Raw genomic sequence first — 25,854 nt, 5'->3', positions numbered from 1 at the left:
GTGGGGGGGAGCAACATTGGCTGGGGGTGGGGGGAAGCAACATTGGCTGGGGGTGGGGGGGAGCAACATTGGCTGGGGGTGGGGGGGAGCAACATTGGCTGGGGGTGGGGGGGAGCAACATTGGCTGGGGGTGGGGGGGAGCAACATTGGCTGGGGGTGGGGGGGAGCAACATTGGCTGGGGGTGGGGGGGAGCAACATTGGCTGGGGGTGGGGGGGAGCAACATTGGCTGGGGGTGGGGTGGAGCAACATTGGCTGGGGGTGGGGGGGAGAAACATTGGCTGGGGGTGGGGTGGAGCAACATTGGCTGGGGGAGGGGCAGCAACATTGGCTGGGGGTGGGGGGGAGCAACATTGGCTGGGGGTGGGGAGGAGCAACATTGGCTGGGGGTGGGGGGGAGCAACATTGACTGGGGATGGCGGGGAGCAACATTGGCTGGGGGTGAGGGGGAGCAACATTGACTGGGGATGGGGTGGAGCAACATTGGCTGGGGGTGGGGTGGAGCAACATTGGCTGGGGGGGGGGGGGCAGCAACATTGGCTGGGGGTGGGGGGAGCAACATTGGCTGGGGGTGGGGAGGAGCAACATTGGCTGGGGAAGGGGCAGCAACATTGGCTGGGGGTGGGGTGGAGCAACATTGGCTGGGGGAGGGGCAGCAACATTGGCTGGGGGTGGGGGGGAGCAACATTGGCTGGGGGTGGGGAGGAGCAACATTGGCTGGGGGAGGGGCAGCAACATTGGCTGGGGGTGGGGGGGAGCAACATTGGCTGGGGGTGGGGAGGAGCAACATTGGCTGGGGGTGGGGGGGGAGCCACATTGGCTGGAGGTGGGGGGGAGCAACATTGGCTGGGGGTGGGGGGGATCAACATTGGCTGGGGGTGGGGGGGATCAACATTGGCTGGGGGTGGGGGGGAGCAACATTGGCTGGGGGTGGGGTGGAGCAACATTGGCTGGGGTGGGGGGGGAGCAACATTGGCTGGGGGTGGGGTGGAGCAACATTGGCTGGGGGGGGGGGCAACATTGGCTGGGTGGGTGGGGGCAACATTGGCTGGGTGGGTGGGGGCAACATTGGCTGGGTGGGGGGGAGCAACATTGGCTGGGGGTGGGGGGGAGCAACATTGGCTGGGGGTTGGGGGGAGCAACATTGGCTGTGGGTGGGGGGGAGCAACATTGGCTGGGGGTTGGGGGGAGCAACATTGGCTGTGGGTGGGGGGAGCAACATTGGCTGGGGGTTGGGGGGAGCAACATTGGCTGTGGGTGGGGGGAGCAACATTGGCTGTGGGTGGGGGGGAGCAACATTGGCTGGGGGTGGGGGGGAGCAACATTGGCTGGGGTGGGGGGGCAGCATTGGCTGGGGGTGGGGGGGCAACATTGGCTGGGGGTGGGCGGGAGCAACATTGGCTGTGGGTGGGGGGAGCAACATTGGCTGTGGGTGGGGGGAGCAACATTGGCTTTGGGTGGGGGGGAGCAACATTGGCTATGGGTGTGGGGGAGCAACATTGGCTGGGGGTGGGGGGGGAGCAACATTGGCTGGGGGTGGGGGGGGAGCAACATTGGCTGGGGGAGGGGCAGTAACATTGGCTGGCGGTGGGGGGGAGCAACATTGGCTGGGTATGGGGTGGGGAGCAACATTGGCTGGGGGTGGGGGGGAGCAACATTGGCTGGGGTGGGGGGAGCAACATTGGCTCTGGGTGGGGGGAGCAACATTGGCTTTGGGTGTGGGGGAGCAACATTGGCTGTGGGTGGGGGGGAGCAACATTGGCTGGGGGTGGGGGGGGGAGCAACATTGGCTGGGGGAGGGGCAGTAACATTGGCTGGCGGTGGGGGGGAGCAACATTGGCTGGGTATGGGGTGGGGAGCAACATTGGCTGGGGTGGGGGGCAACATTGGCTGGGGGTGGGGGGGCAACATGGGGTGGGGGGCAACATTGGCTGGGGGTGGGGGGGACATTGGCTGGGGGTGGGGGGCAACATTGGCTGGGGGTGGGGGGGCAACATTGGCTGGGGGTGGGGGGGGGGGCAACATTGGCTGGGGGTGGGGGGCAACATTGGCTGGGGGCGGGGGCGAACATTGGCTGGGGGCGGGGGGCAACATTGGCTGGGGGTGGGGGGTAGCAACATTGGCTGGGGGCGGGGGGGCAACATTGGCTGGGGGTGGGGGGTAGCAACATTGGCTGGGGGTGGGGGGGAGCAACATTGGCTGGGTATGGGGTGGGGAGCAACATTGGCTGGGGGTGGGGGGGAGCAACATTGGCTGGGGGTGGGGGGGAGCAACATTGGCTGGGGTGGGGGGCAACATTGGCTGGGGGTGGGGGGCAACATTGGCTGGAGGCGGGGGGGAGCAACATTGGCTGGGGGTGGGGGGGAGCAACATTGGCTGTGGGTGGGGGGACAACATTGGCTGTGGGTGGGGGGGAGCAACATTGGCTGGCGGTGGGGTGGCAACATTGGCTGGGGGTGGGGTGGCAACATTGGCTGGGGGTGGGGGGGGGAGCAACATTGGATGGGGGTGGGGGGGAGCAACATTGGATGTGGATGGGGGGAGCAACATTGGCTGTGGATGGGGGGAGCAACATTGGCTGGGGGTCGGGGCGAGCAACATTGGCTGTGGGTGGGGGAAGCAACATTGGCTGGGGGTGGGGGGGAGCAACATTGGCTGGGGGTTTGGGGGAGCAACATTGGCTGGGGGTGGGGGTGAGCAACATTGGCTGGGGGTAGGGGTGAGCAACATTGGCTGGGGGTGGGGGGGGGAGCAACATTGGCTGGGGGTGGGGGGGGGAGCAACATTGGCTGGGGGTGGGGGGGGAGCAACATTGGCTGTGGATAGGGGGAGCAACGTTGGCTGTGGAAAAGGGGAGCAACATTGGCTGTGGATAGGGGGAGCAACATTCGCTGTGGATGGGGGGATCAACATTGTCTGTGGATGGGGGGAGAAACATTGTCTGTGGATGGGGGGGAGCAACATTGTCTGTGGATGGGGGGGAGCAACATTGTCTGTGGATGGGGGGGAGCAACATTGTCTGTGGATGGGGGGGAGCAACATTGTCTGTGGATGGGGGGAAGCAACATTGGCTGTGGATGGGGGGAGCAACATTGGCTGGGGGTGGGGGGAGGGAGCAACATTGGTTGTGGATGGGGGGAGCAACATTGGCTGTGGATAGGGGGAGCAACATTGGCTGTGGATGGGGGGAGCAACATTGGCTGAGGGTGGGGGGGAGCAACATTGGCTGGGGGTGAGGGGAGCAACATTGGCTGGGGGTGAGGGGAGCAACATTGGCTGGGGGTGAGGGGGAGCAACATTGGCTGGTGGTGGGGGAGCAACATTAGCTGGGGGTGGGGAGGGTGGAGCGACCGTGGTTGCGGGTGGGGAGGGGGGAGCAACCTTGCCTGGAGGTGGGGAGGGTGGAGCGACCCTGGTTGGGAGTGGGGAGCAACATTGCCTGGAGGTGGGGAGGGTGGAGCGACCCTAGTTGGGAGTGGGGAGCAACATTGCCTGGAGGTGGGGAGGGTGGTGCGACCCTTGTTGGGGGTGGGGAGGGGGGAGAAACATTGTCTGGGGGTGGGGGAGCAACATTAGCTGGGGGTGGGGAGGGTGGAGCGACCCTGGTTGGGGGTGGGGACGGGGGAGCAACATTGCCTGGGGGTGGGGAGGGTGGAGCGACCCTGGTTGGGGGGTGGGGAGGGGGGAGCAACATTCGTTGGGGGTGGGGGCAGTCACCGATGCAGTGCCCCCTCTACGTTGGAGCAGGAATTTGTTGAAGATGCCGGCGATAGCTCACCTACTCTTGGTGAAGGACACCGCGAGAGCTTTAACGTCCACCAACTATAAATATGGCGACAGACGGGACGACCGGCTTTTCATCCATCAGGGGAACGGTGTACGTACGCTCATACTTATGATTCGTCCTACCTGCGAAACACCAGGGTGGCAGTTTATAGCATGGTCGACATTTCAATCGTGGAAGACAGCCCAGAGGAGAGTATGCATACCTGTCGGTCTAGCCGTCTCAGGTATGCTGCCATTGTGTCGTTTTGACGAGACAAGTACCATTGTTAGGCCCAGACGTGTTGATATTCGTGTGCGAGTGTGAGACTGTGAATGAATATTTGTTTATGTTCACGTTTACGTTTACTCGTTTACATTTACTCGTTTACATTTGCTCGTTTACATTTGCTCGTTTACATTTACTCGTTTACATTTGCTCGCTTACATTTACTCGTTTACATTTACTCGTTTACATTTACTCGCTTACATTTACTCGTTTACATTTACTTGCACAAGCGAAGCGCAAAGGGCGGAGACGCGTTTTCCGTGAAACGATTGTTCAGTGAAACCATGAATTAGTAACAGAGCTGGAGCACGTTGACCTGGACCATCAATATGCGGAGGCACAGCCCGAGTTAGGAGGACCCGATGCGCACTGGAGCGGCCGAGTGAGGAGTGAGGGGAGACCGCGGAGACCGAGTGAGGGGAGACCGCGGAGAGCACCATCAGAGATTAAGGTGAACGATTGAACAGAGAGAGAGGTGGGTGAGGAGATGCGCCAAGATGTTTCGGGTCTCCGCATGATGGGACAGACATTCACCTGCTTTCAGGGTGAGTTTGCTAATTGCATTATATTAATGTGCGCGTCTTCCCTCCGGGTCTTAACGGTCCCTTGTCTAACCTCGGGGTCTCAACGGTCCCTTGTCTTCCCTCCGGGTCTTAACGGTCCCTTGTCTTCCCTCCGGGTCTTAACGGTCCCTCGTTTATCCTCGCGGTCTTAACGGTCCCTCGTTTATCCTCCGGGTCTTAACGGTCCCTCGTCTACCCGTGGGGTCTCAATGGTCCCCCGCATTCCGAGGTCTTCACTTTATACAACACTGATGTGCGTCGTACATGTCAGACAAGTTGTGAAAGACAAAACAAAGTGATGAAAGACTCAAGAGGGCAGACGTTTTGTTATACTTCTGTCATAGTTCTTTATGGCAAAACCAATTCCTTTTACAATATCTCTTTTGATGTCGATGTTGTGTTTGCCCAACACTACCCACCATCAACCTGTTCCACGCCCCCTTCCCTTTAATCCCACAGCACACCTATCCAATCATTCCCACTGGCTCACCATACGACTACTCTCCACTGGCACATATTGGTAGTTGTGGTATTTTTGCAACTCCCCTTACGTAGGATACGCCCCAATCCACGGACACGCCCCAATCCACGGACACGCCCCCAATCCACGGGCGCGCCCCAATCCACGGAAACGCCCAATCCACAGACGTGCCGAGCCCGTCCTTTTCTCTCCATCTTTTACCTTCCACCCTCACCCTCCTTCCATCTATATTCCCATTTCCCAAATATATCCATCCCCGTTTTCCATCCCCTGCATTCTGTGTGTTTGCTCATCTTTTTCCCCCTTCCCACTGCATCCTCCCATTGCCCCTTACCTCCATGTAGCCTTTCCCCAGCTGCACAACTCCGTCACCCATTCATTCTCACCCCGTGGACCCCCACCCGGTCCGGTCAGATGGGTGCTTTGTCTCCGGGCGGCCTGCTGCGTGCGCCGGGTCAGTCCGCTCGAACCGCGCCGTGATGACGTCATTGCAGCAGTGATATTCCAGCCTCGGGTTCTGGCTCGTGCTGGCGGATTCCAGGGGGAGAGGGAAGGTGAAAGAGGAGATTAGGGAGAAAGAGGAATGCTTCGGTAGAAACGTATTGGGACGATGGAAATGAGGACGTAAAAAAAAAAAAAAAAGGAGATCGGGCGAACATTCGGACAATGCAATGATTAGTTAGGAGCGATTGTTCAGGTGGAATTGGTGGGAGAGCCGGGATTGTTCGGCTGGATTTAATATAAGGATAAAGATGTGTGTTTAGTGTTTGTGTGTATATGTATATATACACAGTCGTGGCAAAAAAATATTGGCACCCTTGCACTTTTTTCAAATAATGCACCATTTTTCCCAGAAAATTGTTTAAATTTTAAATCTCTTGGTGTCCACATTTGTATTTCTTTGGTTTGCAGTGGAAAAAAACAAAAAGCTGAAAAAAATACTAAATCTTAGCTTATTCCACACAGAAATCCTAAAATGGCCCGGACAATATTATTGGCACATTTTAGAAGTTGTTAGAAATAATTAGATTTCAAGCAGGTGATTCTCCTTTACTTTGGAATTGAACTCACCTGTGGTGAGTTACAGGTGCCTGCAATATAAAAATCACTCATTCAACCAGTTTGAATATAGAAAAGGAATCATTCTGCTGTTTTGTGTCACTGTGTGTACCGCAATGAGCATGGAGAAAAGAAGAAAACCAGAGAATTGTGAGGAGGTCAGACACAAGATTGTAGCCAAGCATGGAAAATCTCAATGCTACAAGTCCATCTCCAGAGACCTTGATGTTCCTGTGTCCACCGTACGCAATGTTATCAGGACGTTTAAGGCCCATAGCACTGTAGCCAACCTCCCTGGACTTGGCCGCAAGAGAAAACTATATCGAAGATTGCAGCGAAGGATTGTTTGAATGGTGGAGAAAGCACCTCGATCAACTGCTAAACAGATTCAATCTGAACTTCAGACACAAGGTACGACAGTTTCAACTCGCACCATCCGTCGCCAACTCCATGAAAGGGGGTTCTATGGTAGAAGACCCAGGACTGAGAGAAAGACATAAGAAAGTCCGACTGGAGTTCTCCAAAACACACATGAACAAGCGAAAATCCTTCTGGGAGAATGTCCTGTGGACAGATGAGAACAAATTAGAGCTTTTTGGTAAAGCACATCATCTCTATGTTTACAGAAAACAAAATGAAGCCTTCAAAGAAAAGAACACCGTCCCTACAGTCAAACATGAAGGAGGTTCAGTGATGTTTTTGGGTTGCTGTGCTGCCTCCGGCACTGGTTGCCTTGATTGTGTGGATGGCATCATGAAATCAGGAGATTACCAATGCATTTTGGAGCGCAATGTTCAACCTATTGTCAGAAAGCTGGGTCTCCATCGAAGGTCAAAGATCTTGCAGCAGGATAATGACCCCAAACACACTTCAAAAAGCACCCAGGAATGGTTCAAGACAAAACACTGGACTGTTCTGAAGTGGTCAGCAATGAGTCCATATCTAAATCCCATTGAACACCTGTGGGGAGATCTGAAAACAGCAATTGGGAGAAGGTACCCTTCAAATCTGGGAGAACTGGAGCAGTTTGCACAAGAAGAGTGGGACAAACTACCAGTAGAAAGGTGTATTTGCCTCAGGAAGCTCATTCATGGCTACAGGAAGCGCTTGACTGCAGTTATTTTGTCCAAAGGTTGTGCTACCAAATATTAAATCTGGGGTGTCAATAATTTTGTCAATGCCATTTCTGTTGTTTTCTGATTTTAAATGATATTTTAAGTTCTGAATCAAAAACAAAGGTTCTGTAATATTAACAGTTAAATAAAGAATTGTGGAAACCAAATACTTTTGACAACTTCAACTTATTTCTCGAGAAAATTGTGAATTATATGAAAAAGGTGCAAGGCTGCCAATATTTTTGGCCATGACTGTGTGTGTATATATACATATATGTGTGTGACATAAAATATATCGATTTGCCAATTAAAGGCTTCCAAAGCCACGATAGGCTGATTGATGCTGCGAGTTGATGTCCACGAACAAGTTAATGTTCTTGTAGTGATCCGTGATTGTGCTTCTGTTTCACAAACTTCAACTGAGCCGGAATACATATTAAATAGTGATTGATATCTTTTTTCCTGGCCTCAGTTAGGTATCTTATTTACTGTGATTTGCAAACCTGAACATGGTGAACCTGAACAAGGTGAACCTGAACAGGGTGAACCTGAACAGGGTGAACCTGAACAAGGTGAACCTGAACAGGGTGAACCTGAACAGGGTGAACCTGAACATGGTGAACCGAAACAGAGTGAACCTGAACATGGTTAACCGAAACAGGGTGAACCTGAACAAGGTGAACCTGAACATGGTGAACCGCAACAGGGTGAACCTGAACATGGTGAACCTGAACATGGTGAACCTGAACAGGGTGAACCTGAACAGGGTGAACCTGAACATGGTGAACCTGAACAGGGTGAACCTGAACATGGTGAAATGCAACAGGGTGAACATGAACATGGTGAAACGCAACAGGGTGAATCTGAACAGGGTGAACCTGAACATGATGAACCTGAACATGGTGAACCTGAACAGAGTGAACCTAAACAGGGTGAACCGAAACAGGGTGAACCTGAACATGGTGAACCTGCACAGGGTGAACCTGAACATGGTGAACCTGCACAGGGTGAACCTGAACATGGTGAACCTGCACAGGGTGAACCTGAACAGGCTGAACCTGAACAGGGTGAACCTGAACAGGCTGAACCTGAACAGGGTGAACCTGAACATGGTGAACCTGAACAGGGTGAACTGAAACAGGGTGAACCTGAACATGGTGAACCGAAACAGGGTGAACCTAAACATGGTGAACCTAAACAGGGTGCACCTAAACAGGGTGAACCTGAACATGGTGAACCTGAACATGGTGAACCGAAACAGGGTGAACCGAAACAGGGTGAACCTGAACATGGTGAACCTGCACAGGGTGAACCTGAACAGGCTGAACCTGAACAGGGTGAACCTGAACAGGCTGAACCTGAACATGGTGAACCTAAACAGGGTGAACCTGAACAGGGAGAATCTAAACATGGTGAACCGAAACAGGGTGAACCGAAACAGGGTGAACCGCAACAGGGTGAACCTGAACATGGTGAATCTGAACAGGGTGAACCTGAACATGGTGAACCTGAACAGGGTGAACTGAAACAGGGTGAACCTGAACATGGTGAACTGAAACAGGGTGAACCTAAACATGGTGAACCTAAACAGGGTGCACCTAAACAGGGTGAACCTGAACATGGTGAACCTGAACATGGTGAACCTAAACAGGGTGAACCTGAACATGGTGAACCTGAACATGGTGAACCGAAACAGGGTGAACCTAAACATGGTGAACCTAAACAGGGTGGACCTGAACATGGGGAACCTAAACAGGGTGCACCTAAACAGGGTGAACCTGAACACGATGAACCTAAACAGGGTGAACCGAAACAGGGTGAACCTGAACATGATGAACCTAAACAGGGTGCACCTAAACAGGGTGAACCTGAACATGATGAACCTAAACAGGGTGAACCGAAACAGGGTGAACCTAAACAGGGTGCACCTAAACAGAGTGAACCTGAACATGGTGAACCTAAACAGGGTGCACCGAAACAGGGTGTACCTAAACATGATGAACCTAAACATGGTGAACCTAAACAGGGTGAACCGAAACAGGGTATACCTAAACATGATGAACCTGAACAGGGTGAACGTAAACAGGGTGAACCTAAACAGGGTGAACCGAAACAGGGTGTACCTAAACATGATGAACCGAAACATGGTGAACCTAAAGAGGGTGAACCGAAACTGTGAACCTGAACATGATGAATCTAAACAGGGTGCACCTAAACAGGGTGAACCTGAACATGGTGAACCGAAACAGGGTGAACCTGAACATGGTGAACCTAAACAGGGTGTACCTAAACATGATGAACCTGAACATGGTGAACCGAAACATGGTGAACCTGAACATGGTGAACCGAAACAGGGTGAACCGAAACATGGTGAACCTGAACATGGTGAACCTGAACATGGTGAACCGAAACAGGGTGAACCTGAACATGGTGAACCTGAACATGGTGAACCGAAACAGGGTGAACCTGAACATGGTGAACCGAAACAGGGTGAACCTGAACATGATGAACCTAAACAAGGTGAACCTAAACAGGGTGAACCTGAACAGGGTGTCCCTGAACAGGGTGCACCTAAACAGGGTGAACCTAAACATGGTGAACCTAAACGGTGAACCGAAACATGATGATTTATGGCTTTGATTTTGTTTCTTGGGGTGAGATATGTTTTCAGGATCAGCCTCGTTCTACGCAGGTATTCTTTGGTAATTATTTTGTGCATTTTTCATGACTAACTTGGTGGCCCTCTTCTACCCCCAAGGTATTTGTAAGATATTTTATTATTACCTCCGCCACCGAAGGTGGATGGAGGATATGTTTTCACCCCTGTCTGTTTGTTACTTGCAAAATCGAAGATTTTTCAAGCATATTGGTCGGTTGCGTTTGTTATTCTGTCTGTCTGTTTGTTATTCTGTCTGTTTGTTACTTGCAAAATCGAAGATTTTTCAAGTATACACAAAGAATTAAGTTAAGCACCCCCCCCCGTTTTTTTACAACCTCGCACATTACAAGTTTGTTGTCGTCAAAACAGTGTAATATACCCATGTTATTGCTATATTTTCTGGAGAAGTGATATTATGGTCACATAAAAACATAACAATCATGCCGTTTTCAATATTGTATTCTGAATAATTTAAGGTGAAATTTTTTGGGAATTTTAGGCATATTTTCACCTCAATTTAAGTATGGAGCTATAGGTCCATCACGGACAGTGTGGATGACGTTTATGTTTTCTAACGTACAGTCATTGTTCTGAGAAGACCTCTAGCGATCTTTGCGTCAATCCCATCTTCATGGATGACAACGCCAGGCCTCACCGTGCGAGACGCGTCCGAGCCTTGCTGGAGCAAGGTGCTGTGACAACCATCCCCTGGCCTGCGTACAGTCCTGACCTGAACCCCCTCGAGCACGTTTGGGACATGTTGGGACGACAAATTGCGAAGATGGTCCCTCCAATAGCCAATCTGGATGAATTGGAACGTGCATTACATCGGGAATGGAACAACCTGCCACAGCAACGCATACGACGGCTTACAGGGTCTATGAGACGTAGGGTTGAGTCAGTGATCCGATCACGTGGGTCCTACACACGTTATTGACGCAAAGATCGCTAGAGGTCTTCTCAGAACAATGACTGTACGTTAGAAAACATAAACGTCATCCACACTGTCTGTGATGGACCTATAGCTCCATACTTAAATTGAGGTGAAAATATGCCTAAAATTCCCAAAAAATTTCACCTTAAATTATTCAGAATACAATATTGAAAACGGCATGATTGTTATGTTTTTATGTGACCATAATATCACTTCTCCAGAAAATATAGCAATATCATGGGTATATTACACTGTTTTGACGACAACAAACTTGTAATGTGCGAGGTTGTACAAAAACGGGGGGGGTGCTTAACTTAATTCTTTGTGTATATATTGGTCGGTTGTGTTTGTGACTCTGTTAGTTTGTCACCGGCCTACAGGTCACAATTTTCAACCGATCTTCACCAAACTTCACCAAGTGGTAGAGTTGGTCAAATTCCAGAAGCCTATTGTTTTTGGGGTCAATAGGTCAAAAGGTCAACATAGGCCAAAGGTCACCAACTTTGCTAAATTTCTAAAATCCTCAATTTTCATCCGATTGACTTGAAATTTGAAGACCACTTGCATATCTGGTCATTGAATTCAACCACCAAGAATTTTTGAAGTCAACATTGGCCAAATGGTCAACATAGGCCAAATTTCTAAAATCATCAATTTTCATCCAACTGACTTGAAATTTGGAGAGGACTTGCACATCTGGTCACTGAATTCAACCACCAACTATTCTTGAGGTCAACATAGGCCAAATGGTCAACATAGGCCAAATTTCTAAAATCCTCAAATTTCATCCAATTGACTTGAAATTTGAAAAGGACGTGCATATCTCGTCACTGAATTCAGCCACAAATTATATTTTAGGTGAACATAGGCCAAAAGGTCAACATAGGCCAAATTTCTAAAATCCTCAATTTTCATCCAATTGACTTGAAATTTGAAGACGACTTGCATATCTGGTCACTGAATTCAACCACCAAGTACCTTTGAGGTCAACATAGGCCAAAAGGTCAACATAGGCCAAATTTCTAAAATCCTCAATTTTCATCCAATTGACTTGAAATTTGAAGAGGACTTGCATATCTGGTCACTGAATTCAACCACAAACTATATTTGATGTCAACATAGGCCAAAAGGTCAACATAGGCCAAATGGTCAACATAGGCCAAATTTCTAAAATCCTCAATTTTCATCCGATTGACTTGAAATTTGAAGAGGACTTGCATATCTCGTCACTGAATTCAACCACCTAGTATATTTGAGGTCAACATCGGAAGGTCAACATAGGCCACATTTCTAAAATCCTAAATTTTCATCTAATTGATGTGAAATTTGAAGAGGACTTGCATATCTGGTTACTGAATTCAACCACCAAGTATTTTTGAGGTCACCATAGGCCAAAAGGTCAACATAGGCCATCATGTATCATTGGAAAACTTTTGGGGGAGGGTGGATTTTGCAAGTATCGTGCTACGCATGACGTCTTCTTGTTTGTCTGTTTGTCACTCGCCTACAGGTCACAATTCTAAACTGGTCGTCATGAAACTTCACCAAGTTGTAGAGGTCGTCACAATTGAGAAGCCTATCGATTTTGAGGTCAAAGGTCGAATTTCTAAAATCGCCATTTTTCATCCGATTGACTTGAAAATTGAACAGCATTTGTATATCGTCAATAAATTGGGAGACCAACCATTTTTGAGATCAAAAGGTCAAAGGTCAACCAACCCAAGGTCAAACTTCCAAAATCATCAATTTTCATCTGGAAAACCATCAATTTTCATCCAACTGACTTGAAAATTTAACAGCATTTGCATAGTGCCTCACTGAATTGGGAAACCATCTATTTTTGAGGTAAAAAGGTGAAAGGTCAACTCAAGGTCACACTTCTAAAATCATCAATTTTCATCTAAAATCATCACTTTTCATTCTATTGACCCGAGCTTTGATCAATATCGTCAATTTTGATCTTAATGAAATGAAATGGACAATTTGCTGGATCGATTGCAATCTTTTTTTCGGGATGGGGGGTGGGGGAGGGGTATTTTGCAAGTATTATGTTAAAAGTTAAAAGTTTGTACGTTGTTGGTAGGTTATTGGCCGGTATTTGTGGGACATTTGTGTCTCTCCAGATTTTGGGTGTGTGTGTGTGTGTGTGTGTGTGTGTGTGTGTGTGTGTGTGTGTGTGTGTGTGTGTGTGTGTGTGTGTGTGTGTGTGTGTGTGTGTGTGTGTGTGTGTGTGTGTGTGTGTGTGTGTGTGTGTGTGTGTGTGTGTGTGTGTGTGTGTGTGTGTGTGTGTGTGTGTGTGTGTGTGCTGTTTAATCTGTTTAATATATCATTGGTTAAATTTGTACATGGAAACAATCTACATGTACTGGCATTGCAAATGGACAAAGGGATGGACAGGCAGCAACCATTATTCAAAGAAACATGAAGGGATGGTTTCACATGATAATCTCTTGTGACAAGCCCTACCTTGTTTACATACTTTTTGGCACATCATCCCTACATCCTTTTAAATTTTGAAAACAACGTGTTTTGTTACTTGTATAACATTGTAACGGTAGACCGTGGGGCGGACACATGGTCAGATGTTCCACCTGGACGATAACCAATTTAGCGACGGATTGCCCTTGGAGATCGTACACCCTCCACCAGGAAAGCTGAACAGATCTTTGCTTTAGTTTCCGATTTACAGAACCCCCAACAAGGTCTGCCACTTATGGTAATTTTCCCCTTTAATTAGAACTAGTGAGGTACCCATGCTACGCATAGGTGGGAAGCCCAAAACAAACAATGCGGAAATGGCTAATGCTAAACTATGAACCAAAAAATTCCACATTCTTGTGCCACCTTCAGTCGAACGTCAGGCGTTCACAGCAGATTCGTGAATGACTTCACAAAAAAGTACCCAGTCTGAATGTTGCTATATCCAGTCAATGGCGAAACTGCAAATGGGGAATCCGCGAATGTCACGGATGGAAACCCTTACATAATTTCCTCATTCTGCTTTAAGCTCAATATATTGTCGTGTCGACCCTGTAGTGAAGACCTCAGGGTGACGGATGACCAAAACGAGCTTTAACTCCAAGGTGTATGAGCCGAATCGATGGTGATTCCTTTGTATGGCGCACGTGGGAAACGGAGGTCCCGTGGCCTTACCTGAATGGACGGACGCAATGGGGGTTTATCCGAACCCACGAATACAGAAACGAACAAGACAGGCACAACAACGGAATGCAATAAATACGGGGTTTATTAAAATAATGCAAAGTAACAGGGAAGGTGAGGTAAACTAAATTCCTAAATGAGGGACCCTCCACATGGACACAGAGACACGACAATGGAAGACAAATAAAATAAAATGTGTTTGTGTGGTGCATTGGAGGGTACTCCGCCTGGCGTTCCCAAATGGCCCGTGAAAGCCTGGTGGTCGTCGAATGGGAGTCACCGCGCGGGAAGCGCACAAGATGGCAGTCACACCCGTAGCAGCCACCGACCCACGGAGCGGCGGCCAAAATACCTCATCCTCCGATCATCACGATCCACCGGGCTCCTACCACTCGCCTCGTTAGCGCGTACCGCCCAAAGCACAGCCGCCTCCGCCGAAGGCACAGGGAGAGCGATATAAAATATGACCGTCCACCAACAATGCCAGGACCAAGAGAGGAGAGGAAGAGTGAGACAGAATGGGACTGTTCGCTAACGCAACCAGGGCCAAGAGAGAAAGACAATGGCGGTCCCTTTTCTTTTCCTCTCTGGCGTCTCAATGACGTCATCCTTTTTACCAATTGCCCAGCGCCGTCGAATCGTCCCAACCAATCGGGCGTGGCCTCTCGGCCATTCTTGATGCCCAATGACAAAGCTCGAGGCGTGGCCTGTCAATTCCGGTCCTCCGAGGCGGAGCCTAGCCGTCCTTCGGGAATGTTCGGCTGGGCGCAGTTCCTTTGCCGATAGGCAAATGTTCAGGCTTTGCGAGCCCTGCCAGTGTTGTGGGTGAATGGAGCGTTCGTGGCATGGCTTTTACTTTGTAGTAAAGATGGAGGGCAAGCACACAGTGGGGAAGTTATCCTTGTGGACCCTATCTAAATAACAATACTTCGCCCCTCGTACGAAGACGCATGAATGCTCTTACCCGGACAGTCGGCCAAACTTAATTTACATCGGGGTGGGTTCTTCGTCTTCGCAACGCTCGGAGAATTCTAAACCTACACGATTCTATCTCGACTAAGGTATTTCCTCCCTACCTCAAAAACGTAACAATGTATTTTTTTTTATTCCAAACAGCATCATTCGTCATTCCAATCACAAATGAATACGATTGTGTTAATATATCAAAATATAATGTAAAATCACGACTGTGTTGAGATATTATCAAATCAGCTTCCGCCATTGAGGGGATGGCGGAAGGGACCGCCATTGTCTCATCATCTTGTTCACTTCCGGATCGGCAACAGCTCCATAACGATGGTATTTTACAATTGAAATTTTATTGAGGAATTTATGAAACCTCCTACCTACCTTACGACACCCACTGTGACCCCAAAACGTTCCATAGAAGGTTTGGCTGGGCTAGCCCAAAAACTAAGGAAGTAGTTTCGGGACGGATGGACAGACACTCGTGTTTTATAATACATAGATTTGGCGCCAGGTGAGCGAATACCGGGAAATTGCACTGCAATTTTACCACCTCTTGAGGGTTTTGCATCCTCGCAAAATATAATTACCCCACTCCTGTTCTTCAGCGGCCCCGGCCGTAGACATCAAAATGGTGCGAAGGGGAAGCATCTCAACCCTATCTGAACACTTTCAAAAACACATTTTCTCTTTTTATCTTTAACCATCCTCTATTGTGGTTGTACATAACTAATTTATCCACCGCACCGTGTGCTGGTGCTCTACTCAATTCGGGCCTAGCCCTCACATTTTCACTCTGTCACCATACAATCTCATGGCTAGGCAGTGTGGCTCTTTCCTCAGGATCTCTGCCTGTTCTCTGGTGCCACCTTATAAGCTGCCTTATTCAGACCGAATTCTGGCACATAGAACCTCGGGTCCTCTCCCGGTTACCTGGGCCGACCTCAACAATAAACTTAGTCTGCCCCACTTGGCATCCATGGCTTGCACCTGAGCCAGTGTGCTCCTCGAGCCCCAGGGTGCCCTTTCTCTTTGAGCTCCAGCTCACATCTGGACTACAGCCCCAGCCCTTTAATTACACTTTTTCACTCATAACTTCCACATTTTCTCAGCACTAACACCAGAACGGCATCCATATTTCAAAGCACCTGAATCCCCTTTAACGTCTTCTTCAACAAATACACACCCACATTGCACCATGTCATTCAATCATACATTCATCGCCATCAATTTCGTGCCACTTTACAATTTAAAATGTCCTATAAACTCTTCTACCCGGTGTGTACCCCGGTTTAAAATAGGTACACAGTATCCCTGTGTCGTAAGAGGCGACTAAAAGGGTTGGCGTCAGGAAGTGCATCCGGCCATAAAAACATTGCCTCAAAAAGAGAACCATGACAATTACAACTACATATGGGCAGGGTACAGCCCGAAGTACCCAGTGGGGGACCCCACTCCCTCTCCTCAAAACTCAAGGTGGGGAACCCGACTGAAGCAAGGGTGGAAATCACTCCATTTATGACGACGAAACGTCTGATGCCCGACGTGGAGATCGGTTTCTGAGGTTTGGGACATGGAATGTAGGGACAATGACAGGGAGATCAGGAGAAGTGGTGGAAGTATTGGTCAGAAGAAGAGTGGACATATCTTGTGTGCAGGAGACGAGATGGAAGGGAAGTGGTGTGAGAATGGTGAAGGGTAGGCAGGGACAGAAATACAAGTTTGTGTGGCAAGGGTGCCCGGAAGGCATGCATGGTGTTGGTGTCCTGTTTTCTGAGGAGTTTGTAGACAGTGTGGTGAGTGTGACTAGAGTGAGTGAAAGGTTGATGATGGTGAAAATCATGATTGGAAAGCTCTTGGTGAACGTCATCTCGGGATATGCTCTGCAGGTTGGTCGGAGCGATGAAGAGAAGGAGAAGTTCTGGTGTGCAATAGAGAAGCTGATGGAAAACGTGAAAGATGAGGAAATTGTTGTGATAAGAGGAGACCTAAATGGACATGTGGGAAGGAGTATGGGTGGTTTTGAGGGAGTTCATGGGGGTTACGGATATGGTGTGAGAAATGGAGAAGGTGAAAGGATTTTGGAGTTTGCTGATGGAGTTGATTTGTAATACTCAGTTCCAGAAAGAGGATAATAAGCTTGTTACATACACGTCAGGTGGGTCGACGACAACCGTTGACTACCTGCTGGTGCGTAGGCGAGATAGGGGGCACCTCCAGGACACAAAGGTGATCCCGTGGGAGGAGGCTGTTTCACCGCACCACTTGGTTGTCTGCGACATAAGGGTGAAAGGTGCGAGGAGAGCTCGGCGGGTGAAGTACCAACTGAGAATGAAGGTGTGGAGGTTGAAAGAGGTGACAGTGAGGGAGGCATTAAAAGAGAGGCTGAGTATGGTAGAGGATGATGTGGTTGAGCTTGAAAGTGGTTGGAAGTCAATGAAAGATAGTCTGTTGGGAGCCGTTGGTGAGGTATGTGGATGGACAAAAGGACCACCGAGGCACTCGGAAACATGGTGGTGGGATGATGAAATTGGAAAGAAGATTGACGAGAAGAGGAAGAAGTTCAAGGAGTGGCAGAAGACGAAGGGTATGTGGGCAGAAAAGGCAGAGCATGAAAGTTATAAGGCTGCAAAGAAAGAGGCAGCAAAGGCGCAGGAGGCATGGAGGAAAATGTTTGGAAAACGCTTGGATTTGGAAGAGGGTCAGAGAGTGGTATTCAGAATTGCAAAGCAGATAGCGAAAGAGAGGTGTGATGTGATGGGGGTGAGTGGCTTGAAGGATGAAGTGGGACAAATCGTTGTGGACCCAGATGGAATTAAAGGAAGATGGAAAAGATATATGGAAATGCTGTTGAATGCAGAGAATGAATGGGATGGCAACATGGAGAGTAACCCAGTTTTAGGACCGGCAGAGAAGATAACCGAGAAGGAAGTTGAGGAAGTGATAAAAGCAATGAAGAGTAGAAAAGCGGGAGGGCCGACGGGAGTTGTGGGAGATATGTTGAAGACAGCGGGAAGTTGCGGTGTGAAGAGAATGACAGAGATCTGTAATCTGGTGGTGAAAGAAGGCCGCATTCCAGTGGATTGGGAACTGAGTACCCTCTTCCCTCTATACAAGGGGAAAGGTGACCCTATGGACTGTGGCTCGTATCGAGAGATAAAGTTATTGGAGCATGGAATGAAGGTATTGGAAAGGGTATTGGAGAGGAGGATAAGGAAGAAAGTGAAGATTGACGAAATGCAGTTTTGATTTATGCCAGCAAGAGGAACGACAGACGTGCTTTTTATTGTGAGGCAGTTGCAGGAGAAGTACATGGAGAAGAGGAAGAAGTTGTTTCTTGGGTTTGTTGATCTGGAGAAAGCATTCGATAGGGTTCCACGTGAAGTCGTGACATGGGCATTGAGGAAGTTAGGAGTGGAGGAATGGTTGATCAGAGTAGTGATGGCAATGTACGAAAGAGCGCGCACAGCTGTAAGGACGAAGGACGGGAACAGTGGTGAGTTTGAGGTGAAGGTGGGAGTGCATCAGGGGTCGGTACTAAGTTCACTACTATTTGTAGCTGTGATGGAGGTGCTGGCTCGGAACATAAAGGCGGGTTTACCGTGGGAGTTTTTGTTTGCAGATGATCTGGTGTTGATTGCAGAAAGTATGGATGGACTGAAGGAGAAGATGAACAAGTGGAAGGAATGTATGGAGACAAAAGGTGTGAAGGTGAATATCAGAAAAACGAAGGTGATGGCAAGTGGTAAAGCATGTGGTGAGGTGGAAAGAACTGGGAAGTGCCCGTGTGCTGTGTGCAGGAAGGGTGTCGGAGTGAATTCCATTCAATGTACAATGGGTGCTGAGTGGGTTCATCAAAAATGTAGTGGTTTGAGAGGGTCAACCGGTGTGGCAGCTACATTCAAGTGTAAGTTGTGCACAGAGGGAGCTGCAGATGGAGGAAATGTTGAGTTGGATCTTGGAGACGGCGTGAAGCTCGAAGGTGTGAAAACATTTTGCTACCTAGGAGACATGCTGAATGGAGAAGGTGGATCAGACTCGGCAACGGTTGCTCGAGTGAGATGTGCATGGAAAAAGTTTCGGGAACTGAGTGGCGTGCTGACGAGGAGGGGAGTGTCGTTGAAGCTGAAGGGAAAGGTGTATGCTGCATGTGTGAGAAGTGTTATGATTTATGGGAGCGAGACATGGGTATTAACGTCGAGCAGCAACGAAGGCTGGAAAGGGTTGAAATGCGAATGGTTCAGTGGATGTGGGGAGTATCATTGAGAGAGAGGAAGACAAATGATGAATTGCGAAAAATGATGGGAATTGAGACTGTGATTGATGCTGTGAAGAGGAACAGGTTGAGATGGTTTGGTCATGTGTTGAGGAAGGATGAAAGTGACTGGTTGAGAAGGGTGATGGAAATTAATGTAGAAGGAAGTAGAGGATGGGGAAGACCGAGAAAGACTTAATAATAATAATAATAATTCATTTATTTTGTATAGCGCTTTTCCAGAAGCCCAAAGGCGCTTTGACAGAGTGGAAAACATAATGCATAACAATACATGAAAACAACAATTGCAAAAAGACAAGAATCAAGAAAACAAACAGCAGCGATATACGGCATATATATAAGACAAGAATCAAAAAGACAAGACAAGAATCAATAGGGAAATATTTAAAGCAAAAGGAGGGAGAAGGAGAAGAGATAGTCAGGGGTTAAATGCTGTGGGTTGAATGTTGAATGCAGCGTTGAACAGGTGGGTCTTTAGTGATGTTTTGAATGTGGTGAGTGAGGAGGAGTCTCTGATGGTGTGAGGTAGTGAGTTCCAGAGGGTGGGAGCAGCGATGGAGAAGGCCCTGTCCCCCCAGGATCTGAATTTGGTCCGGATGGAGGGGGTCAGGAGGTTGGTACCAGCAGAGCGGAGGTTGCGGGTGGGAGTGTGTCTGGAGAGGAGGTCAGCCAGGTAGGATGGGGCCAGGTTATGGAGGGCTTTGTATGTCAAGAGGAGGATTTTGTACTGGATTCTCTGGGGGATGGGGAGCCAGTGAAGCTTGTAAAGGACGGGGGTGATGTGGTCACGGGTCCGGGAATGAGTGAGTAGACGGGCAGCGGAGTTCTGAATGTATTGGAGTTTATTGGTGATTTTTGAGGGTGAACCATAGAGGAGGCTATTGCAGTAGTCCAGACGGGAGGTGATGAAGGCGTGGATGAGGGTTTCTGCAGCCGTGGAGGAGAGGGATGAGCGGAGACGGGCAATGTTTTTCAGGTGAAAGAAGGCTGACTTTGTGATCTGTTTAGTGTATTTGTCGAAGGAAAGGGTTTGGTCAAAGATGACGCCAAGATTCCGGATGTGAGGGGAGGTGGATACTGGGATACCGTCGATGTTGAGGGCAAAGTTATGGGTGGATTTTGTGAGCGTTTTTGGGCCAATGATGATTATTTCAGATTTATCACAGTTAAGCTTGAGGAAGTTGATTTGAAGCCAGGATTTTATTTCAGTGATGCAGTTTGTCAGGATAGAGTGGGTGTCGGTGGAGACGGACTTGGTGGAGATGAAAAGCTGGATGTCATCGGCGAAGCAGTGGAATTGGAGACCATGACGGCGGATTAAGTGACCGAGCGGGGACAGGTAAAGGATGAAGAGGAGGGGGCCAAGAACTGAACCTTGGGGGACACCTTGGGGGAGGGGAGCAGTGGGGGATTTGCAGTTATTGATGGAGATGAACTGGCATCTGTCAGAGAGGTATGATTTAATCCAAGAGAGGGCAGTGCCGGTGACGTTAAAGGTGGATTCAAGTCGGGTGAGGAGGATAGTGTGATCGATGGTGTCAAAGGCAGCGCTGAGGTCGAGGAGGACGAGAATGTTGAGGTTGCCAGCGTCAGAGGAGAGGAGAAGGTCGTTGGTGATTTTGAGGAGAGCAGTTTCAGTACTGTGGTTGGAGCGGAATCCGGATTGGAATGTTTCATACAAGTTATTGGCAGAGAGATGATGTTTGAGTTGAGTGGCTACAGCGCGTTCCAAAACTTTTGACAGAAAGGGTAGGTTGGAGATGGGTCTGAAGTTGTTTAGGGTGTCAGGGTTTAGACCAGGTTTTTTTAGAATGGGGGTAACAGCAGCAATTTTGAGGGAAGGTGGGACGATGCCTGTAGACAGGGAGGAGTTTATTGTTGCAATGATAAGTGGAGAGAGAGCAGGGAGGGAGGCTTTGACAAAGCTGGAGGGGATGGGGTCAAGAGTGCAGGTGGCAGTTTTCATTCCTATGAGGAGTTCAGAGAGGTCAGTAGGAGAGATTGGGGAGAACCGAGACAGGGGATGGCAGGACAAGGGGGGGCAGGTGGTTGGAGGGGGAGCGGGTGCGGCGGTGGTCAAGCTGTTGTAGATGTTGTCAATTTTGCGTTGGAAGAAAGAGAGGAAGGAGATGCAGTTGTCTACTGTGAATGACTGGGTGGTGGTGTTCAGGGGGCGGAGGAGTTTGTTTATTGTCGAGAAGAGTGCTTTTGGGTTTCAACTTGGCTTGGCTTGACTTGGCTAAAGATGGTCGAAGAAGAAATGCGGGCAAGGCGGTTAACAAGGAGAGATGCAGAAAATAGGGCAAAATGGAGAAGATTGTCATGGGGACCGCAATGCTCACCCCTGCTCTTGCAGGGAAAATGGCCTTCAAAATGCCTGTTGTTGTTGTTGTTGTTGTTGTTGTTGTATAAACTCTTCTAACACTAATTGTCTCACCCATCATCCACCTATTTCTACTTCGTGCCCTGCTACTTATTGTTCCCACCCTGGTGGGACCCCCTTGGGGATCATTCAGCCTCGGTCTGCACATCCACCTCTGCAGTGCATTCTCCACTCCTCGCTAACTGTCTCGGTGCCACCACTCTTACACCAATGCTCATGGGTGACACACTAAATCATTGCCTTGTCCTGTCTCCCCTCCTTTTCTGCCACACCCTTCGCCGTTTTTTTTTTTAGCACTCTGGGTCTTTCCGAATTCCTATCTCTGCTCTGGTTTCCTGCGCACACCCGAAATGCCCAAATGCATACCAGCCATTCGACCTGGACGATGCAGACCCATGCCGTGGCACCAGATATGGGTACAGGCAGCTCGTGTGCGTGCCCCACTTCACCCTGCACACATTCAGGCACACACACCTCCCCAGGAAGAACCCCCTATTCAGTCCTGCATTACCTGGACGTGCTCCCCATTAACACCATCACTCCGTATGTCCACATGCATGTCGGTGGCAATCGCCAGCTCCCATCCCTCTCAGGTCGCCTCTCCTCAGGCTCTGCCAGCATGGATTCCTGCACCTTAAGGGTCTCATGCAAACCACCCATTTCTGACCCAAACGTGTCCTCGTGCCTCCTCCTCTAGAGCCAGGACATGCCCCAGATATTATTTTTTTTCTTTTTTTTTGTATAATCGAGGCTCGTGAAAGAGCTGAAAGAGCTTATTCCTAGGGCCATGGCCACCAAGTCCTGAATTGCTGTTGCTCCGACCTGAGGGGCTGGTTTTACAGCCTCCTCTTTTAGATCCTCTATTTGTCCCTCTGATCCTATTGCTAATCTCACTATCTCTTCATTTCTCTGTTCCCTTGCTGTTTTATTGTGCTCTGTCTCTGTTGCTATATCTGTCTCTCACTGTCTCTGTTTTAATTTATGTGTTCCCATTACTCCTAATTGTTTCCTCTCTCCCACTCCCCTCGACAGCCTTCCTATCCCCCACCAGCTTGTCCTGGACAGCCTTCCTATCCCCCACCAGCTTGTCCTGGACAGCCTTCCTATCCCCCGCCAACTTGTCCTGGACAGCCTTCCTATCCCCCGCTAGGTTGTCCTGGACAGCCTTCCTATCCCCCGCCAGCTTGTCCTGGACAGCCTTCCTATCCCCCGCCAGCTTGTCCTGGACAGCCTTCCTATCTCCCGCCAGCTTGTCCTGGACAGCCTTCCTATCCCCCACCAGCTTGTCCTGGACAGCCTTCCTACCCCCCACCAGCTTGTCCTGGACAGCCTACCTATCAGTATCCCCCACCAGCTTGTCCTGGACAGCCTTCCTATCCCCCGCCAGCTTGTCCTGGACAGCCTTCCTATCCCCCACCAGCTTGTCCTGGACAGCCTTCCTCTCCCTCGCCAGCTTGTCCTGGACAGCCTTCCTATCCCCCGCCATCTTGTCCTGGACAGCCGTCCTATCCCCCGCCAGCTTGTCCTGGACAGCCTTCCTATACCCCGCCAGCTTGTCCTGGACAGCCTTCCTCTCCCCCGCCAGCTTGTCCTGGACAGCCGTCCTCTCCCCCGCCAGCCTGCCCTGGACAGCCATCCTATCCCCCACCAGCTTGTCCTGGACAGCCTTCCTATCCCCCACCAGCTTGTCCTGGACAGCCTACCTATCCCCCACATGCTTGTCCTGGACAGCTGTCCTATCCCCCACCAGCTTGTCCTGGACAGCCTTCCTATCCCCCACCAGCTTGTCCTGGACAGCCGTCCTATCCCCCACCAGCTTGTCCTGGACAGCCGTCCTATCCCCCACCAGCTTGTCCTGGACAGCCTACCTATCCCTGACCAGCTTGTCCTGGACAGCCTTCCTATCCCCCACCAGCTTGTCCTGGACAGCCTTCCTATCCCCCACCAGCTTGTCCTGGACAGCCGTCCGATCCCCCACCAGCTTGTCCTGGACAGCCTACCTATCCCTGGCCAGCTTGTCCTGGACAGCCTTCCTATCCCCCACCAGCTTGTCCTGGACAGCCTTCCTATCCCCCACCAGCTTGTCCTGGACAGCCTTCCTATCCCCCACCAGCTTGTCCTGGACAGCCTTCCTATCCCCCACCAGCTTGTCCTGGACAGCCGTCCTATCCCCCACCAGCTTGTCCTGAACAGCCGTCCTATCCCCCACCAGCTTGTCCTGGACAGCCTACCTATCCCCCACCAGCTTGTCCTGGACAGCCGTCCTATCCCCCACCAGCTTGTCCTGAACAGCCGTCCTATCCCCCAACAGCTTGTCCTGGACAGCCTTCCTATCCCCCACCAGCTTGTCCTGGACAGCCGTCCGATCCCCCACCAGCTTGTCCTGGACAGCCTACCTATCTCTGGCCAGCTTGTCCTGGACAGCCTTCCTCTGCCCCACCAGCTTGTCCTGGACAGCCTTCCTATCCCCCACCAGCTTGTCCTGGACAGCCGTCCGATCCCCCACCAGCTTGTCCTGGACAGCCTACCTATCTCTGGCCAGCTTGTCCTGGACAGCCTTCCTATCCCCCACCAGCTTGTCCTGGACAGCCTACCTATCTCTGGCCAGCTTGTCTTGGACAGCTTCCTATCCCCCAACAGCATGCCCTGGACAGCCGCCCGATCCCCCACCAGCTTGTCCTGAACAGCCTACCTATCTCTGGCCAGCTTGTCCTGGATAGCCGTCCGATCCCCCACCAGCTTGTCCTGGACAGCCTACCTATTCCCCACCAGCTTGTCCTGGACAGCCGTCCGATCTCCCACCAGCTTATCCTGGACAGCCTACCTATCTCTGGCCAGCTTGTCCTGGACAGCCTTCCTATCTCCATTACTTGGTTCCTCCTAAGAATACAGGGGTAGTCCAGCATGCACACAATATTTTTTGAATGTCCTTTCTTTTATATTGTTCGACATTTTCAATAAGCTATGGAATGTGCCTTCTTTTATCAACTTTGCCACATGGCACATGCCCTTATATAAAGGGGCCTTTTCTATGCCCCTGGCGTTTTACCCAAGAATGTCCCTTCCTTTCTATAGTTTGCCACATGGCACATGCCCTTAAATAAAGGGGCCTTTTCTATGCCCCTGGCATTTTACCCAAGAATGTCCCTTCCTTTCTATAGTTTGCCACATGGCACATGCCCTTACATAAAGGGGCCTTTTCTATGCCCCTGGCATTTTACCCAAGAATGTTCCTTCCTTTCTAAAGTTTGCCACATGGCACATTCCCTTACATAAAGGGGCCTTTTCTATGCCCCTGGCATTTTACCCAAGAATGTCCCTTCCTTTCTATAGTTTGCTACATGGCACATGCCCTTACATAAAGGGGCCTTTTCTATGCCCCTGGCATTTTACCCAAGAATGTTCCTTCCTTTCTAAAGTTTGCCACATGGCCCATGCCCTTACATAAAGGGGCCTTTTCTATGCCCCTGGCATTTTTCACAAGATACATTTTAAATACAAACAAAATGCTTTTATTCATCGTACAAGACTTTATTGAAAATGATATAAAAGGCTTCAAAAAGTAAGGGGAAAACAATATTCAACCCAGACGGGACTTGAACCTACACTCCCCAGCTTGGGAGTGTGATTCCTTATCCTTTAGGCCATTAAGCCAGCACATTAGATTTAGGTAATAACATTATGAAGAGTTATAAAGTGTGTATATTGTTACGGATTTGGGGGTCGGCTCTCCCCTTATCAAGGGGGGGTTAATCCCCTTGTCCTTCTAAGCTGGCCGTCCCGAGTCCTGGAAGCTACAACGCTCCTCCCGGTCGGTCTTGGGTAGGGTGATTGGTCAATTTGGGACCCAAATACCTAATTACCAACACCAACCGCGAGCAGGGAAATAACTCCCGCTCGAACCACGGACGTGATGGTAAATGCCGAGCGGTTAGCAGGCCGTTAACATCTGAGCCGTTAACAAATGACTAACCCGATTCTGAGCGGTTCTTAATCGTGCCACAGGTACTCAATTGGGAAAAGGCGAATGTGATCGGATTAGAGAGGAAACCAGAAGGTCGGAAGAACAAATATTGGTTTATTACAAATATACAAGAAAAGAGGAAACAAAAGGATTTACAGAAAAGGAAGAGGGAGAAGCAGCACACAGGGCAGGCTTAACTACGCAGTCTTAACTTAACACCCCAGGACAAACATACACACTCA

At 49.9% G+C, this 25,854-nt stretch overlaps 2 long non-coding RNA genes across 2 annotated transcripts in view; one reads left to right on the top strand and one right to left on the bottom strand.

The window, feature by feature from the left end:
* The first annotated feature begins 4,097 nt into the window (after positions 1–4,097).
* The window catches only part of LOC137426667 (uncharacterized), a 43,211-nt gene continuing 21,454 nt past the window's right edge, over positions 4,098–25,854 (top strand). Inside the window, exon 1 of the long non-coding RNA XR_010984389.2 lies at positions 4,098–4,595. This is a non-coding gene — a long non-coding RNA (uncharacterized LOC137426667). The remainder of the gene's footprint in view (positions 4,596–25,854) is intronic.
* LOC137426668 (uncharacterized) overlaps positions 5,498–25,854 on the bottom strand; it is a 43,991-nt gene continuing 23,634 nt past the window's right edge. Inside the window, exon 3 of the long non-coding RNA XR_010984390.2 lies at positions 5,498–5,621. This is a non-coding gene — a long non-coding RNA (uncharacterized LOC137426668). The remainder of the gene's footprint in view (positions 5,622–25,854) is intronic.

Source organism: Myxine glutinosa, chromosome 5, assembly GCF_964187855.1.
Source record: "Myxine glutinosa chromosome 5, kmMyxGlut1.1, whole genome shotgun sequence".
Taxonomy (NCBI): Eukaryota; Metazoa; Chordata; class Myxini; order Myxiniformes; family Myxinidae; genus Myxine; species Myxine glutinosa.
This window is presented reverse-complemented; position numbering and strand designations above follow the sequence as displayed.